Source organism: Cebus imitator, unplaced genomic scaffold, assembly GCF_001604975.1.
Source record: "Cebus imitator isolate Cc_AM_T3 unplaced genomic scaffold, Cebus_imitator-1.0 Scaffold98, whole genome shotgun sequence".
Taxonomy (NCBI): domain Eukaryota; kingdom Metazoa; phylum Chordata; class Mammalia; order Primates; family Cebidae; genus Cebus; species Cebus imitator.
In genome coordinates this window covers 435,884-455,954 of record NW_016107413.1, presented here as the reverse complement: position 1 = coordinate 455,954, position 20,071 = coordinate 435,884, and the positions used below count along the sequence as shown (strand labels likewise).

Here is a 20,071-nt window from a genome sequence, read left to right as displayed (position 1 = left end):
ATTGGTTCCACTATGCCTTCAGTTGCACATATGAGTCCTTTCAAGAGGCCTTGAAAGTTTTTGAGCAGGAGGCAGGAAAATAGGGGTCATTATTTGTATTACCTTCAGAGACTAAGCACTTTTGATGACTTATTTTTGGCAATACACGTGGTAGATACTGGTGGTTAGTATTCCCTATAGTCAAACACTTTCCTCTTCCTCCTTTCCTAATAGAATTTGATTGAGGTGAATGGCAATGCACTAAGCTCTAGGAGAGTAATCATGATTGGTCCAAGGTGCTTCCCTTCTTTAGTGATTATTCAGGGATGGTCATGTGACCCAGTTTTGGTGACTATATCGTAAGGGAAGTCTGCTGGAGGCTTCTAGAAAAGACTTTCCTTTCCCTCAAGAAAGATGCATAAGAAGAGAAAGCTCTTTTACTTTCCTCCTTTTCTGTTTTAAACACAGTTAGGCAGGGACTTGATTTATAGAGGTGAAGCAACTAGCTTGTGACCATGATGTTACAAATCTGAGAATGAGAGCTAACATCTCATAAGAGCAGGATGAGAAAATGGAAAGAGCCTGGCCTTTAATGACTTTGTTGAACCATCGCATTCATCATGAGGCTACCCTCCTGGGCATTTTTTTTCACTTTCATGAATGTCCTCATCATTTAACCATGTAGATGAGGTTTTCTCTTTTTTGTCTCTGAATATATCTTAATACAATCATAAGTGCGTTTTGACCCAAAATGATATAGCATTGATTCAAAATAATATAACATTGATAGGATCTTGTGGATCTCTGTCTAGATCTGCTCTTTATGTCCTAGGCAGCCATGCCCCAGCTGCTGGGAATATGAGCTGTTGATGGCTCAAGCTGTGATATGGAATTGCTTCTCCCAAGGATACAACCCCAAGCAGAGGGTGGCTGATGTGGAGAGACAAAACCCTGACCCTCCCCCTTCAATTTGAGACAACTCTGAAGGACTATCTACAGGAGAATGGCTGTGCCATAGCATGGATGACTTTTTCTGTATCCATATAGTAAAGGCTTGAACCATAGCTTATCTGAGTCTTGGAGGATGCCTTGTGATTCTCTCATAACAAGAGAGGATGGGAGGCTTGTAAGGAGCTGCTATGAGGCCATCTCCCACTTGCCTCCCTACCTCTCTCGGGAGGCTGTTTTGAGTTGGTTGCTTATTGCCTGATGAAATGTGGGGCTTTCTATCCTATTCCCCCCACAGTAGGTCTACAGGTGATAAAGTCACTTGGCTGCAATCTAGAATTGGTTTCTCAGCAACTGAGTATCCCATAACCCATGTGTCAGTCATCTAGCCCCTTTCATTTCAGTGCTATCCTTTGTGATGTGTGGGACAAGGGCCATGGGAACTGGCACCTTTGGTTTATTCTTCTTTTTGCTCTCTATGTAGGTAATAAAGTGTCTAAATCCAAGTGGCTCATTGAATTTTAACCAGCGGCAGCATCAGCTTTTGGCCTTTGGCCCTGTGTTATATGTTTGAACTTGACACCCATCATAGTTCCCAGGGTTTCTGCAAGATTGGCTGAGGCCTCAGGAAAAACTGCATTGCAGGCCAGCTTTTCTCTATGCCCAATGTACCTTCCTCACTTCCCTACATGTGTTTCTCCCAAGAGCATTTCTCAGTGAGCCTGCACCACAACTCTTTTAGTGTCTGTTTCCAAACCTAAGGTAATTGGTCCTAGCAGTGGCCCTAGAAAGCAGACTGTAAAATATGAGTTTAGAGATGGATTATTCACCTACTAGCAGTCAAGCAGGACCTCATCACTTGTGGTAGACAGACCTCTGACATGCTGTAAAGGTGCAGTTGTTAAAACTTTCACGAGTGGTAAACTGGGATGGGTGCTCACAGAAAATATGTACTGGATGAAGCAACATTGCTGGTGCTTGAGAGATGAGGAGATTGTAACTAAAAGACTGTGGCATTGGGTGGCTGTTGCTAACTGCTATTGATTTGTTAAGGAGAGTTCATGACAGCATCAGTGTGATTAATCATCAATTCAAGACAAATTATGAAAGCCAGGGGGCCTTCTTAATAAACCCTAATAAACCTTAATGTTCTATATCTAGAGGGCACATCTAGAGGAAGACCAAACCCAGGAATTAATTAGATTAGCAAATTCAGAGGAAGTTGAAACCTTAACCTCAGCAAATCTCCCATGCCAAAGCCAAGACCCTAATAGGACAGGACTGGCACCCTGAGATCTGGGGCTGAGTAAATAAATGCATTTGAGATCTCGCAATGCCAGACTACCCTGCACCCACTGGACTTACAGAAGTGGTTCCTTTTTGGAAGATAGTGACACTTCTTCTTGTGCCTTGGGAAATAAACCCTACAAAGTTTTAGGAGCCTGTCAGGGAAGTTTTAGGAGTGTAGTGATCTGGGCCATGGCAGAATATCTCCTCCAAAGTAAAGAAAAAGTTATTGCATCTTTTTCTTCCTATGACCAAGAAAGATGCACAGCTCTTGGTAGGCTTCATCTGTTCTGGGAGCAACATATTTGGAACTTAGGAATACTGTCTTGACCCTATTACCAAGTAACGTGAAAGGCTACTGGCTCCAAAAGGGACCCAAAGCAAGCCAACCCAAGACACAGCCCTGCTGCTTTGGCCACAGAATTTGGCAGACCTTTAGGTACTACAAGTATCTGCAGTGGGAAAAGATGCCAGATGAAGTTTACAGTATTCCCTGTTCATAGGTCGGGCAGGCTCAGCAGCAATTAACTATAGGATTAAAGTGGTAGATCTGTAATTGGCCACTAGTAGGGCCACAGCACATTAGTAAGCTGCACTAATGGGGACTATGAGCCCAGGACCACCACAGTGGTCCTGGCACCTCTGCAGCAGCCCACACCTGTGCCTGCAAGAGGGATTGTGAAAAATGCTTATAACTGAGTGTGTTATGTGCTGAGTTGTGCTCCAACCCTCCATTCATATGTTGAAATCCTAACCCTTAGTACCTCAGAATGTGACTGTACCTGTAGATACGGTCAGAGGTGAAATCATAGGGAATCAAAATTGTCCTCTTGTGCTAAGTCAGTTCTTGGGTGGGAGCCACAGTACCGGGTGGCAGGTCCCGGTGAAGCCATCAGTTGTCAGAAATGCAAAAACCTGAAAAGACATTTCAAAGACCAGTCTTGGGCTTACAGTAGTAATGTTATCTCCACGAGTGATTGGGAAAGTGGTAAATCTTATGACCTCCAGAATAATGGCTGGTAATTATTTAGAATTCAAGCCCCTCTCATCCTCCTAACTTGGTGGCCTTTCATTAGTTTTACAAGGATAGCTTAGTTTGGGGGAAGGGTTATTATTATTTAAACTATAAACTACATTTCTCCCAAAGTTAGCTTGGCCCATGCCTAGGCGTAAGCAGACAGCCAACCTGTGAGGCTAGAGGCAAGATGAAGCCAGCCATGTCATAATTTTGTAAAGGCTGTTTCACAGTAAGCATTTGTTCATGAGGACAAAGTGACTTTTTAATATTGAAAAATCAGTCCAATCAATGGGCAGATAGGACCATTGGTAGATAGGACCTAGTGGCCTAAGGTAAAGAAAAATTTTCATAACCAAACTCATTTAATAAGAGTAAGTGTGTTAATTAAACATTTTCATCATATTTATAATCCACTGAAAATTTTCAGGTTTCCAATTCATTTTGTGTTGAGTAAGCAAAATCATTTTTACTTTAATATTTAATCAATGCTATTTTAACTTTATTTTCTTCTGAGTTAAGTAGATTCTATCCATGCAGCAGCGTATGGCTAATTTTCATAAATGGGTCACATTCGAATCAACTCTCAATCAAGCTCAGTTCAAACCACAGACCAAAAAAAAAAAGCCACTTAGAAAATAAGCATTAAAATATGCTTAAGATATTAGGATTTCCCAGAAGTTCAGTGATTTTCACTGTGACTTTATACAATCTAAGCTTCAAATATTATACTACCTTGTTTCATTTTGTTTTTGATTTCTGTTTGTTTTGTTTTTAGGTTATGCAAAGCAGGACACATACGGTTTAAATACATTCAGCACAAGAACCCACACTTCTAGTGCCCTATATATATTCTATTCATGTGAAGAATTTTGAGTATTTTTAATTTTTATTTTAATACATATGTAATGAGGAAAACAATTTATATTCATTTAATGCAAAACAAAATACCATGCACTACAGTGTTAAGTACTGTGGTCACTTCCAAAACCAAGCAAAAGCAAATTTACTCAGCATAAACTTAGTTATACAACATAAATGTCAGTTCAGCTCTGTACATTGGTAAGGCCTGAGAAATAATATAAATTAGAAAGTTTTTAAGCTGTCATGTTTATGACATTCTCCATTGTGGAATGGGTAGAGAGAAAGAAAAGTAAGCTGAAAATGCTAAATATTTTGATTGATGTTTATTGTTCACATATATTTCATGTCACAAAGTATTTTCAATTTTATTAAACCAGCTGTAGGAGTGGAAGATAAATGCTTTCTGCTTTACAGGGAGGGTTTTCTGATATAGACACCCACAAATAACTGATGGGCAGTTGAGCATACTCAAGATCAGTTTTTACAGCCTCTGTCAGGAGTTTCAGATTCATATCTTCAATAGCTTCCTCGTATTCTGATTTGAGTTGGGTTTGACTAGAGGTCAGGAAGTAGGAAAGATATCTTACAGAAAGGTTTCTCTTCACAACCATAAATACTGTCCAAGGGAAACTGGGACAAAATTGTATTTCTCTGCTATTGCTACAATTTAAAATTTTATTCCCCAACCCTTTCCCTTCTCCCAAAACACACACACTTGAATAATTTACTCCAGTATGCAGAAGCCCTGTCAGCCTCCAGGCCAACCTTGACCTCTGACCCTAATGTTCTCACTCTTTCTCACTCTTTTCCTCCATGCTCCACTGCATTTAGGGAAACCACCTCCACAGAGTTTTTGCCAAGTCCTTTTTATTTATTTTTTCTTTACATTGTTGGTATTCCCTCTGTGAATTGTCTGACACTTTGTGTCTCAAAACTCTCTCAAATCTGAGCTCACCTCCAATGTGAAGTTGACTGAAGCACAGAGAACAGCCCTCATACTTGGTCAGCGTGGAGCAACAAAGTAAACACTATCTAACAAGAGAAAGGCTCAAGGTCCAGTCTCAGCTGTCTCTCTTTTAGTTATGTGACTCTAGGCAAGTCACTCAACTTCTAGGGAACTTGGTCAGACAACAATAATTTTACAAAAATATTTATAATTTATAACTTTTAGAATTTTATGATTATTGTAATAAACATAATAATTTTATAATCACTGCTAATATTTGTTAATGTATAACAAATTTTTGACACTTTCCTCAAAAATTCTAATTTTTCTTGGCTGTGATATTTCCCCCAGTGGATTTTGTGTTTGAGTTGCAAGAACTATGACTAATTTTCTTTGAGTGATTAATACTGCCTGTCTGGCAATTGCTTTATAGTCCAATAATATTTGATGAATGAGAAAATGAACAAATTAGATAAATGTAAATAATGTATGTGAAAACAATGTTCCAACATTCAACATGCTATACAAATGCGAGGTGTTATTTTTCAGTCATTCATTAAACTAACAATTCTGGAGTGCTTGCCCCGTGCCAGGCACTGTCCTCGGCAGAGACAGGAGAAGTCTCTTGTCCACAGCAGCAATTCTTAACATGACAGAGTTTATGACTGAGTACTCACAGAAGAGTGACTGTAACTGGATAGTGAAGGATGACTGGAAAGTAAAACATCTGAATAGTAAGAAAGAATACCACTTTGACTTTATGAGAGCTCTGATGATTAGTAATGCAAACAACGTTCTAATATTTAATTAATAAAATCATTTTCTTGTCTTTTTTTTTTTTTACTTTGGAGTGGATAAGTCCACATTTTAATGTTTTATTTTCTTTAAGGAATCATATCAAAATGCATACCAAACATGTATTGAGCCCTTAATTTGTGGATTTCATCACTTTTTTAAAATAAGAAAAGAATTTAGCCTATTGAAACTTCTTCAGTGATAGTCAGTGGGCAAATAGTTCTTTCTATGAAATATATTGATACTAAAAAATGCTGAAAAGGGCTAGTTACACAATTTAATTCCCCAAAATGTATTAAAATTGTACTAAACACTGGACCTGGTTCTGAAGGCCGTACCAAACTGATTTGCATATCACTGCTGCCTTCAAGGAGCTTAACTTTAGTAAAAGAGGTAAGACATGCATTCAAATATTCAGACATAATTGTGGAAAACATATATCATAAGGAACGAGTTAATTTATGCACTGTCAAATATGCAGAGAGAAATTGCCGTTATTGTAAATGGATCATAATGACAGCCTCACAAGGTGTTAAAATTGCCTATAGAGCCTTGAAATAATTAACAAAGTGTCTCCAGTGGAAAATCAGTCATTTCCTAGTTATTACCCAAGTCTTTACCACTTTGATTGCATGCATAATCTCAGAGGCTTTTGTGTAGTAACAGTAATTCATCTTGTACTTTATGTAGTCTTTTCAGGAACCGTTGTTTGTATCTCTAAATACAGTCCACACAGACTCAGCTTTTCAATGCAATATTAATGTGGCATGTGCATAGAAATGTTCTAATTTACCTGTCTTTGCTGCTCATATTCCAGTACTTTAAAAGCAGTTTGCAGCCGAGACATTTGTTCCTCTCATCGTGTGAGATGGGCTTATAGCTCACATACAGTGGAGACATAATAGCTAAACAGTTATTATTTTAGCCTGGAGGATCATAGATCTGCCCCCTGGGATTTATGCAGTAGTTTCAAAGCCCAAGCTAAGTGAAATGTGTATTGTTCAGACTTGCTTTACTATTCTTTCAAATGAAAGTTTAATCAACTTGACATTTACAGTAAGGAGTGTCTTGGTGACAGCGTTTATGTAGCATACAGCAATCTCTATCCGAAAGTAAATATGAAAATATGGAATGAAAAAGGGAGGTTTGAGTGTCTAATTAAGACTCCAAGTCTGAAAACGGTCTTTCAAGGGTTGAGATATAGCTGAAGCCATATCATGATTTAGAGGCCATTCATTTTTCTCCACAGTGTTTTCAGGTTTCATGAGGGGGGAATAAAAAGGATAAAAAGATCCAATAAGTTTGGGAAACACCTCTGTCAAACAAAGAAAAAATTATTAAGAACTTCTGAGAACATTTAATAGACTAATATATAATTTAAATTTCCTTAAAAGATATATTATGCACTTTCCAGAACTTTTCTGATCACAGAAACATTTTTTTTTCCAGGCAACAACTTTTGAGACAAATATTCCATGGAGGGTGTTTTAGTGCCAAAGAATTTCGCCTCTTCCCTGGGCATTGTTCTACCTTACCATTTTCTCAATGAAAACTATCTTTCTTTATTTCTCTTCTCTATTTTTCTCATCAGAGCTTCTTGAAGTTTCTTTAAAGCTTTATTTTAAAAAGTGTTTATTTCAGAAGTTAATAGGTAAAATTCAGGTAAATTCCTGTTTTATAGAAATTTGATATACCAACATAGCTCCGCTAAATAGGTTTACATGATTTTAGTTAGACTATGGTTATGAGACTTGATTTATCATGCAATATATTGTTTATAGTTCATGAAAGTGCAATTATTTGAACTAATGATTTCACTTACCTGAGGTACCTAGAGTAAACAAATTCATAGAGACAGAAAGTAGAATGGTAGTCTGAGGTATGGGGAGGGGTTGTTTAATGATTTTAGAGTTTTGGTTTTGCAAGATGAGAAATTTCTGGAGATGATTAGTTGCTCAACAATGTAACTATGCTTAACACTAATGAGCCATATACTTAAAAATGGTTGAGATGGTAAATTTTATGTTATGTGTATACTATCACAGTTTAAAAATTAAGTGATTTTCAACACAGTACTTTATTAAACCTCATTAAATGTAAAGACAAAATGGAATTATTTGAATATTTAAAATTATTTATCTCTTCATGAAAAAAGAAAACTGGACTGGTAAAGAAAAAAAGTCTCTACCAGAGATTTTTGACTAGAACAGAAGTCTAAAACTTTTGAAACAGTCTCCTCAATTAAGACAGCAACCAACAATGCAAATATTTGATATTCTGGTAAAACTGCAAAATTTTATGGATCTTAAAATAAGAGTACTTTAAAATTTCAAGTTGTTTCCTCAAATATACATAGAGATTACTATTAATCATTTTGAATCTATATTAATTATACATTTCTAAATTAACTTCTGTTACCATGAGTTTAGATATTTATCCCTAAATTTCAACTTTTGGTGCTTCAAATTGCTATTACCATCACTAATATGATTTCCTGTCTAACTGATTTCTGGCTAGATTTCTGGTAACATTTGCCATCATTCAGGAAAATGACGTACCCTGCAATGAGGAAAGTGTGTTTCTATGCTCCTTTCTTCTCTACCTCTGTTCTAGAGAACCATTTGGCTTCTTTGTTCTTATAGGTTGTATTTAGTAATATTATAATTCCTTCAAGAATTTAAGGGCAAGTGGGAAGTAAATACAAACCTCACACAGTACTTAATAATCACATGCAGCTGTGTTAGAAAAACACAATATGTACAGCAGCACAAACCCCTCTCATACCAAGAGCATTTGCTGCCTGCTCCCCTTTTATGCAGCACCAGCCAGGTGCTCCAAGGAAATAGATATGGGGTTTTCAGTTAATGAATGACAACAGAAACATTAATATTCCTGCCATACAACCAAATCTATGGTGTATGAAATAAAACCGTATTCATTGCGTACAAATAGAGTGGTAAATGCACATAGTGAGGTGATAATTGAAGAGGGAGTTGTAAGAACTCTAGGTGAAGAGAATTGCAGATATATTCCATTTGTCTTTCTTCAAGTCCCTGAATAGAGTTTTAGGAGCTATTTGTATTATAAAGGAGGGAAACCTGTGAAACTGTTACAGGGTCAACATTTCAGGAGCAAGATGAGACTTGGAGGCAGGGTTGGTAAAGAAAATGAGACTACAACAGCAGAAAGGCATAATTTAAGAGAACTGAAATTATCCCTGGAGAGAAAAATGTCATCCCTTCATGATCAGAATGAAAATGTCTCTCTTGAGCCCCAAGGTACTAGAAATTTCCACAGTACCAAAAAGTATGAGTGATCATAATGTTGAAATGTGACCAAATTCACACTTTGTTAGATAAACCTGGATGACATGAGACTTAAGGAGGCTGCAAGAGAGAAATAGAGAAACAGGATACTCTGTGAGTTCCCACCTATTGTCCCACCCCTGAATCTTCAGAATATCCACCTGGAAAGAGAGCCTCATGGGGATGGGAATTGTACCTGTGAAGAAGGAGAGAGGGAGCCTTGATTTTAGCCTTATGTCCAAAAGTGTTTAAAATGCAGAAAATAATCATACAGAGACTTCATCAGAATAATGCAAAGATGGAGTCCATGACGAAGTCTGGAAAAGGAAAGCATCCCTGCATACAGCATAGTATGTGACAAGGTAGTCATTGTGAGAGCTTTTGCAGAGGTCATAAAGCTGTCAGTGATATGGGAGAGGAGTACGGAAGTGCTGGTAGAGAAGGGTGGGGTCCCTAGGAAGGGCTCCACCCTTGGGCCTATGCCCACAGACCCACATAAGGACAGGCATTTCTGTTTTCACACCCAAAAAGTTGCCTTTTGGTTTGCCACGCCTCACATCCTGTGCCCATAAAAACCCAGGACCGTAGTGGGCATACACACAACCAGCTGAATGTCGAGAGGAGCAGAGGAGCAGAAGAACACACCAACAGACACCAGAAGAAACTGGCAAGCCATTGACAGGGGGATGAAGTGAAATTCAGTCAGGGGTGATCAGAGGAGAGACCGGCCGCTAGGTGGCCTGACTCCGGGGGAAGACCACCTTCACATTCTATCCCCTTTCTGGCTCCCTATCCATCTCACTGAGAGCTACCTCCACCATTCAATAAAACCTTGCACTCATCCTCCAAGCCCACATGTGATCCAATTTTTCTGGTACACTAGGGCAGGAACTCTGGATACAGAAAGCCCTCTGACCTTATGATAAGGCAGAGCATCTAACTGAGCTGATTAACACAAGCCACCTGCAGACGGCACAACTGAAAGAACACACTGTAACACACGCCACCTGGGGCTTCGCGAGCTGGAAACAATCAACCCTAGATGCTGCTGTGGGGTATTAGCCCAAAACACTCCCCACGACCTGTCTTTCTGCATGTTCCCCCTAGGGGTTTGGGCAGTGGGGCGCAGAAGAAGCCAGCCACACCCTTGTCACATGCCCTGTGAAGAGGGATAAGGGAACTCCTCCTATTTCATCAGCATCTCGTCCTTCATTGTTTTTACCCCTCACCTCCCACTTCATATAGTATTTAGTGCAAAATTCTAAAATAAAAAAGGTGTATGATTCTTCAATTCTGGAGAAAGCTAAGGAAGTTGTATCATAATTACATATACAGTCTTGAGAATGAGAGCCACTGGAGAGAAGGGAGGGAATCAGCCACATGCCTGAGACCTGGAGGGCACAGAAAAGCCTGTTTGGGATGGAGCAGCGGACCAGGGGTTTTACCCAAAAGAGATCCCACAAATACCCTCACTGTCAAAGCAACTCATTCAAACTTACATATTTATTATTTTTCAGATGAACCACTACAATGATACTATAACAGAATCATTTCCACTAGATGCCCAGATGTATTGGTACAATTTATTAAGCAAAGCTCTAAGATGAAAAAGAAAAAACATTTTTTAAAGGTCCTTTGTAAAGCAAAAACAATGGGAAATCTTAGGTCTATTTACTAACTCATTTGGTCGTTTTTCTCTAACAGTAAATCATTTAAACTAAGAGTTGTGCCTGAAGAAGTTTTTAAAAATACCCTATTTAAGTCTAAGAAACGCCATTAAAATGTGTCATCTGAACTCATAATTTCACAGAATTCAGCCTGGATTCTTTTCTTTTGTGCACACTGGATTTCATATCAGTAGTGGCTCAAGGTTAAATGTCATTATTTTCTTCAGTTCATAGAGTTAAAGTTTATTCTGCTTCGTAGCTTCCTGCTGAGTCATCTTTTTACATTAGTTCTCCCACTGTGTGATTTGAAGGCTCTGCCTCCACAAACAGTTCCAGAACACATCATGCTGCTTCCTGCAGCAGTTCATGCACAAACTCCCAACTGCTTGAAAGTGGCTCTCAAACTTTCCCAAGCACAACAATCGCCTAGACCTTGTTTAAAATACTGACTCCTGGTTTTGCATGTTGAAATCAATTTGCCCAGTGGTTCAGTTGTAGATGATCCTCAGATCCTGCTTTGACAAACATTGTTTTATTTTTCCCTGTGCTGGCGCCTTAATGAAGGCTTCCAAACAAATCCTGTGCCCACAGATTTCTTCCTCTGCCTATCTAGAGTGATATATTGACTTCTGATTGAGCCCTGGATAGTTTATCTTCTTGCATTGTTGCTTATTTCATGTGTTATATCTCAGTTCTGGAATGTACTGAACACACCAGGGAGGAATCCCATGTCTTAAGTGACTCTACAGTACTATATAATAAGATTTAAGCAATATTGGCATGGACTGTCCATGGAACAGAGAGACTTTAATAGTGAAAGAATGAAGTTAATTATATCCTTGGAGGCAAATGGACAAAGAGTACCTGCAAAGGCATTAGATGAAGGACATATTGGCGCATAGGCAGTGTTGCAGCCTAGGCCTTTGGTGCCACTATAGACATAAAAACATGAGGCAATCCACATACAGGGTGGGGCACCACAGAGCCAGGGAGACCCAGGGACAGGCTCTGTCTTTCCTTGCTATGTTTCTTGGGTGTGTCTTTTCCATAAACTTTAGCATGCCCAACTAGAAAATAAAATTGTATTATCTGTTGTCCAAGATTCCTTCTGAGGCTATAGAGTTTAGAAATTTTCTTGTATCTGGGGAAGATACCAACTATAGTAGGAATATTGGTGTTACACAAGTGAAGAATTTTCTGGTTGTGAAGTTGTCACTACCTTTGTTCTCAGTTTTCTTTTTCTAATTTCAAATTATTTTCTATTTAAAAGTCTTTACACATATTTTCTCCACTGTTTTACATCTCTTATAAATTAGAGGCAATGCTATTTGATATTATTCTCATTCTACATGTAATTATGCTGAGGCTTTTTAGCACTCTGACATTCATTTCTGCCACTTCTGTGGGAAATGTCTTCTTGGAAGATTTTTGCATCTGAGAACCTTCCTGAGATATTCTATTTTATTATCCTGTCGTCTTTTTGCTGATATCATCTGTAAAACCTTTTTCCACTTCATCTCACAATTTATTTTTCCTTTCCATTGCACTGTAAAATGTGCATTTCATAATATAACTACATAATACAAGTCCCAGGCTCCTTCTATCCCTAAAAGAATGTGTATGGTTTTATAAGTAAGATTTTTGTAAGTTGATTTCTATTTTTTGTAACTGATACATAGGTATCATTTAAGTACCTTTAGTTTTACAATGGAAATGATATTAGGCAATTAGATTATTTTCAAATATCCCATATAATTTCTACTACAAGTATTTAAGACTGAGTCACTTTTCTATCTTTTGTAGCATAATACATTTCAAATATTTATTTTATTTAAATTTCATTTAATGCTAAATAAACATCACTTTTTATTATTTAGGTAAAATGACAAAAGTTAAGAAAAAATTAAAAGGAATATATTAGTAATAATTCTCTTAATTAACTGTAAAACTTTTCATTTATGAATGTTGAATTAATCATAGCCTAATGCCATTTTGTAATTCTTTTTACTTGCTGATATATCATAAAAATTATCACATAATCTTTATAATTTTTAATGGCTGCATAATGTTTCATCGAGTTAGCTATTCCATCACTCAATGAAGCTCCTTTCTGCTGTGCTCACCCTCCAGTTGTCTGGGTACTCAATTCTTCCTGGAGGTTGGCCAAGAACTTGGGACCTGGAATGTTCCAAAATGTTCCCTGACAAATGGTGGGACTAAAAGATCTGTAACACAAACAGGGCTGAAACACATTCCCTATTCACCATGTTGCAGGCAACGAGAAGGAGAGAAGAGCTACTGCCCTTCAGGGAGCTCAGACCTAGGGGGACCCCCCAAGCCAGGGCTGTGACACCCTTTTTGGGGTTCTGCAGTTCCTGGTATCTCCAAGCTTCCTAATACCAACTCATTTCCCTCATCCAGACGTGGGTGCCCACAACAGAAGCTGCTTACAGTGCATCTGATCCAGTCACAGTCTTGCACAGAGCTGGTGCCTGAGCCGGTGCCTGTGCCAGCACCTGGAGCTGTCTGTCCCTCCATAGCAGCTAGCATGCTGGCTGTGAGCAGTGGCTGGACCCCATGCTTGCTCGCTCACAAACCCCTTGCTGCTCTGTGCCTCACTCTCCCTTGGCAGGTGTGGGACCCAGGCCAGTAGCACGAGCCTAGCTCAGCCTGCCAGGACAGGTGGGCAGAACAAGCCCAGCAGGCCCAAGCAAAACTCGGGCAAAGGTGCCACTGGCCACAGAGGTTTCTTGCTGGTAAAGTTACACTGAAGAATCCTGTGATAGTAGCAGCAGAGTTGCTCTGATTGTAACCTAGCCCATCTGGTTCTTCTTAATCTGCTATGATTCCTATGATACTCTAGACCTCTAGGGTTTTACAGGACAAGATTTGAAAACGACTGGTTTAAAGAAAAGGAGATGTCATACATCATCATAATTTGTGCCCTGGAGAAAATGGCTGACAGTAGCTTAAATAACACTTCTCTTTGAGGAGTTTTACTTGAAATAGGGATCGAAGTAACTGAACCCCAGTAGAAAAATTTCATAAATCAGTGTGAGTGGGAGAATTGGCAGCAGAGGGAGGTGGCAGGCACAGAACCAATTCAGTTGCTCTAAAATCATGTTATTCATTCTGTCACCTACTCCCTGGATGAAGTGATGGCCACAGACAATTTATTGTGAGTCATTGTCATTAGAAGACACTTGATACTTTTTGAGGCGTGCACTGTTCACATGAATTAATCCTAATCCTACAAAATAGGCCACTTTATAAATATACCAAATAATAAATAGGCATTTGAAATGACTCCCAAGAAAGTAGTAGAAAAGAGTAAAATTTGAATACAATAATGGCTAGTTAGAAAAAAGAATTTAAGATTTTTCTCTCAATCAATCAAACCAGATTAACATAGTTAAAGGGGAAATGACAAGTGGTGATTATTTAGTGCCTGAGAGCACGAGGGAGGGTTTTGTTTGTGCTTTCAACCAAAAAAGTGAATGTTCCAAAATGTCACTGAAGAACAAAATGTCATCTGGTGGAATTGATGGCTGATAAATTTAGAGCAAGTTGAAGAAACTATTACTTTGTGCCACATTTAGCCAACTTGTGAAACCCACTGCCACAGGAGGTTATGGAGTTGAGCACCATAGTTGGTTTTAAAATGGAACAAATAACTTTATGATTAATAAATGCCAGTGCCAGCTCTTCATGCTAAGATAAAAAGGGTATGTTTCAGAGCACAGGCCAAGTGCTGCAGGGGTTAGAAGTAGGGACTTTTCCCTTGTAAACACTGATGTGTAATTAGCCATACAGAACACAAGAAACATTTCTACCTCTCTGCCAGAACTAGATACTGCCCCCTGCAGAAGTAGGGGTCCGGGAGAGGGGCTGCTGTGGAGTTAAGTGTGGAAGAATCCTCAGTAAGGGGGCTTGTGCTGAGCTTGCTCAGCCATGAGCTACCAACAAGCAATCAAACCAAAACTGTTGAGACTGTTCTGCCCTCTCCATCACATCCAACAGCTTCATGCTGAGCTTGCATCCTACTCTCTAAAATCAACAGTGGGCCACCACCTTCTTCATCATCTGAGTATCCTGGTGGCCCATTCTGCCCTCCTCTCTTCAGCAAAAGACGTCTCTCTTTCTGAGTGTCTGCTCATAGTTCCCATGTATTCTCCCATCTTGATAATCTGGCCTGGATCATGAAGAAGCATAAAGATCCTTGAACACTTTTCTTGTTGCAGGTGTTCACAGTTCAACAGCTTTGAGGGTCAAAGTAGATAATGTAAGTGTGTGCAGCAGCCCAAGTACAAGAACATTTAACTTCTAGAAATAGAATCAAAGTCTTCATTTTTACTAAATTAAAACTAAATTAGAAGTGAATGGTGTAATGTAAGCAGATATGATATTTTGGATTATATGTTAAATTCAAAATAAAAAGATTAACTGAAAATTGTCAAACTCTAATTCTCCTGATTTATAATTAGAAAACTAACATCCTGCAATTGTGTTCGCAGCCGCCGTCGCTCTGCAACGCCAGCGCCGCCTCTCGCTCGCGGAGCTCCAGCAGAAGAAGGGGGGTAAGTAAGGAGATCTCTATACCATGGCTTGTACAAAGCAGACTGCTCGCAAATCTACCGGTGGTAAAGCACCCAGGAAGTAACTGGCTACAAAAGCCGCTCGCAAGAGTGCGCCCTCTACTGGAGGGGTGAAGAAACCTCATTGTTACAGGCCCGGTGCTGTGGCACTCCGTGAAATTAGACGTTATTAGAAGTCCACTGAACTTCTGATTCGCAAACTTCCCTTCCAGCGTCTGGTGCAAGAAATTGCTCAGGACTTTAAAACAGATCTGCACTTCCAGAGCGCAGCTATCGGTGCTTTCCAGGAGGCAAGTGAGGCCTATCTGGTTGGCCTTTTGAAGACACCAACCTTTGTGCTATCCATGCCAAACGTGTAACAATTACGCCAAAAGACATCCAGCTAGCACGCCGCATACGTGGAGAGCGTGCTTAAGGATCCACTATGATGGGAAACATTTCATTCTCAAAAAAAAAAAAAAAATTCTCTTCTTCCTGTTACTGTTAGTTCTGAATGTTAGATAATTTTTTTCCATGGGGTCAAAAGGTACCTAAGTATATGATTGCGAGTGGAAAAATAGGGGACAGAAATCAGGTATTGGCAGTTTTTCCATTTTCATTTGTGTGTGAATTTTTAATATAAATGCGGAGACGTAAAGCATTAATGCAAGTTAAAATGTTTCAGTGAACAAGTTTCAGCAGTTCAACTTTATAATAATTATAAATAAACCTGTTAAATTTTTCTGGACAATGCCAACATTTGGATTTTTTTTAAAACAAGTAAATTTCTTATTGACGGCAAAAAAAAAAAAAGGAAAGAAAACTAACATCCTTTTTTCTATGTAACATGTATTAGACTTTGTATTTCTCTTTAAAATAGACAGTACAGAATTTGGCCTTGAATCCCTTAAATGAGAACAATATTTTGTTTTATTTTAGTTCATAATGGAGAACAGATGTTTTCAATATAGGTACTTCCAAACATAGTTTGCTTTTGTGTTTAGAGTAACTACTTTCAAGACATTGAGGAAATCTAATTTTCTAACATCATCCTATTTTGCTATCAGTATCATATTTTAATGCTACTTGATTTATTTGATAAATTTGCATTCATTCTATCAGTATTAATAGCGAGAAACAAAGTGAAAAACATTTGTTTATTTTTTTTAAAAGTTTGAAGTTAGAGAACTTTGTTTGGAATTCGGTCTTCAACTCTGCAATGGGGAATTCCCATAATAATAATATTCTAAAAATTGAGTCTGGTTTAAAAAGTGTGGTAGATTATTTCTTGCCAAAGGAACAATTCTTTCTAAAAATAAGATAATCAAAACATAAATTTTAAACATTTTTATAAGCTCCATTGCATTTTAAAAACTAATCATTACTTTTCATGGTAGCATTACTTATTTGATTTGCTTTCACAAAAGAACACCATTGAAATTTCTGTTGTTTCTCTCAGTTCATTACATTCTCATGATGCATTATCTTTCTGTAGTTTTTTCAGTATGATGACTTCAGTTGCATTCTTTTGACAAAGGCATACTTTGTGTAGTAAACATGAAAGAGTTGTCTCCAATTGTTTTTTTTGTAGAGTCTTTCACCTGTTTGGTTAAATTTATTGTTAGGTATTTTTTTAAGCTATTGTAAATGAGGATTGCCTTCTTGATTTCTCTATCAGCTATTGCATTATTGATAAATAGAAACACTACTGAGTTTTGTATATTTATTTTGCTTCTTTGAAAACAACTTTGCTGTCTCTTACTTTTCTTGAATTATATTGTCTTTGCAGTCTGTATGTCATTTTCCACTTTTGCTAGAGATGTGGAGTCACAAAACATTTCTTAACTACAGAAAAATAACAGCACAACTATAATGAAAATGGAAACTGAAAACAATCATTGTTAGGCTCATGAGATGTGATTCTAGTAAATTGGAGAACATGCCATTCTAGAGAGAATAGCAGTTACACAGTTCCAGCCAAATGCCACCTCGTAAGACTGAGGCCCCAGTGTTGTGAGAACATCTCGATGATTCCAGAGAGTCCAAATACACAGAATTTCTCCCAAGTTTTAAATGTAGCCAACTAATTGGAATATTTTTTATTGATACATAATATTTATGTACTTTTATGGGGTACATGTTACATTTTCTTATATGCACAGAATGTATAACAATCAAGTCAGGGCATTTAGAGTATCCATCACCTCAAATAGTTGTCATTTCTGTATGTTGGGACATTTCAAATTCTCTTTTCTAGCTATTTTGAAACATGTGATACATTATTAACTGTAATCATCCTACTCTGATATCAAACAGAATTTATTCATTCTAACTGTTTCTACGCTTAACTAGCCTCTCCTCATGCCCTCCCCATACACCCTTCCCAGCTTCTAGTAGTTATCATTCTACTCTTTATAAGATCAAGTTTTTTAACTCCAACATATGAATGAGTGAGAACATGCAATATTTGTCTTACTGTGCCTGGCTTATTTCATTTAACATAGTGATCCCTAGTTCTGTCCATGTTGCTGCAAATTATAGGATTTCATTTTTTTTATAGTCAAATAGTATTCCATTGTGTATATATACCATATTTTCTTTATTCATTCATCTGTTGTTAGACACTTAGGTGGATTCCATATCTTTGCTATTGTGAATTATGCTGCAGTAAATATGACGGTGCAAATATCTCTTTGATATACTGATTTCCTTTCATTTAGATAAATACCCAGTAAAGGGATTGCTGAATTGGATAGTAGTTCTATTTTTAACTTTTTAAGAAATTCCTATACTGTATTCCATAGTGGCTGTACTAACTTACATTCCCACAAACAGTGTATAAAAATCTTTTTTCTCTACATCTTCATCAGCATCTGTTATTTTTTCTTTTTAATAATAATGGCCATTCGAACTAGGGTAAGATTAGATTAGTAATATTGAACCTTTTTATATACCTGTTGGTCATTTGTATGTCTTCTTTTGAGAGATATCTTTTCATGTACTTTGCCCACTTTTTTATGGGATTACATTCTTTCTTGCTTTTGAGTTGTTTTAGTTTGTTGTCTTTTTTGGTTATTAGTCCCTTGTCAGATGAATAGTTTACAAATATTTTCTCCCACTCAACAGGTTGTCTTATCACTCTGATGATTATTTCTTTTGCTGCTCAGAAGCATTTTAATGTATTATAGTTCTATCTGTATACTTTTGGTTTTGTTTCCTGTGCTTTTGAGATCTTAGCTGTAAAATCTTTGTATAGACCAATGTCCTGAAGTGTTTCTCCTGTTTTCTTCTAGTAGTTTTATATTTTCAGGACTTATGTTTATGTCTTTAATCCATTTTGGGTTAATTTTTGTATATGGTGAGAGATAGAGGTCTAGTTCGTTCTTCTGCATATGGGTATTCAGTTTTCCCAGAACTATTTATTGAGAGAATGTCCTTTCTCTAGGGTATATTCTTGGAACCTTTGTTGAAAATAGTTGGTTGTAAATACCTGGATTTGTTTCTGGGTTCTCTATGCTGTTCCATTGGTCTATGTGTCTGTTTTTAATACCAACACCATGCTAATTTGGTTACTGTAGCCTTGCAACATATCTTGAAGTCAGTTAGTGTAACACCTCCGGCTTTGTTCTTTTTGTTCATAATTGCATTGGCTATTGGGGGTCTTTTTTTGGTTTCATACAAATTTTAGGATTGTTTTTTCTATTTCTGTGAAAAATGACTTTGGTATTTTGATCGGAATTGTGTTGAATCTGTAGACTGCTTTCAGTAGTAGGGTCATTTTAACAATATTAGTTCTTCCAATTCAAGAGCATGGGTTGTCTTTCCATATGTTTGTGTCCTCTTTGATTTCTTTTCTTTTCTTTAGAGACAGGTTCTCACTGTGTCACTCAGGCTGGAGTGCAGTGGTGTCATCATAGCTCACTGTAACCTCAAACTTCTAGACGCAAGCAATTCCCCTGCCTTAGCCTCCCGAGTAGCTAGAACTATGTAGACATGTGTCACCACACCCAGTAATTTTTTTTTTTTTCCGAGAGAGAGGCTCTTGCTATGTTTTCCAGGCTGGTCTTGAACTCTTGGACTCAAGAGATCCTCCCACCTCACCCTTGACTCCCCAAGTGTTGGGATTATATGAATGAACAATCATACCCCACCGTCTTCAATTTCTTTCATCAGTGTTTTGTTGTTTTCCTTGAGGAGGTCTTTCACCTCCTTCATTAAATTTATTCTTGGTTATTTTTAAGCAACTGCAAATGAGATTGCCTTCTAAATTTCTTTTTTTAGCTATATCATTATTGATAAATAAAAATGCTACTGATTTTTATATATTTATTTTATTTCCTGCAAATTTATTTGATTTGATTATTAGGTCTAAGAGTTTTTTGGTGGAGCCTTCAGATTTTTCTAAATAAAAGATCATGCTATCTGCAAAGAGGAACAGTTTGACTTCCTGTTTTCTAATTTTGATACCTTTTATTTCTCTCTCTTGCCTGATTGCTCTGGTGAGGACTTCTGGTATAATATTGGATAGGAATGGTGAAAGAGGACATCTTTGTCTTGTGCCAGTTCTTAGAGGAAAGGCTTTCAACTTTTCCCCATTTAGTAAGGTGTTAGCTGTGGGTTTATCATATATGACCTTTATTATGCTGAGGTATATTTCTTCTATGCCTAGTTTGTTGAGAGGTTTTTTTTTT

General features: G+C 37.7%; 1 long non-coding RNA gene and 1 pseudogene across 3 annotated transcripts in view; both read left to right on the top strand.

The window, feature by feature from the left end:
* Positions 1-20,071, top strand: part of LOC108309860 — a 70,113-nt gene that overhangs the window by 18,052 nt on the left and 31,990 nt on the right. The gene's annotated exons all lie outside the window — the stretch shown is intronic.
* LOC108309855 lies at positions 15,407-16,128 on the top strand (annotated as a pseudogene). The gene has a single exon (XR_001827526.2). The product of XR_001827526.2 is annotated as a histone H3.3A-like (transcript).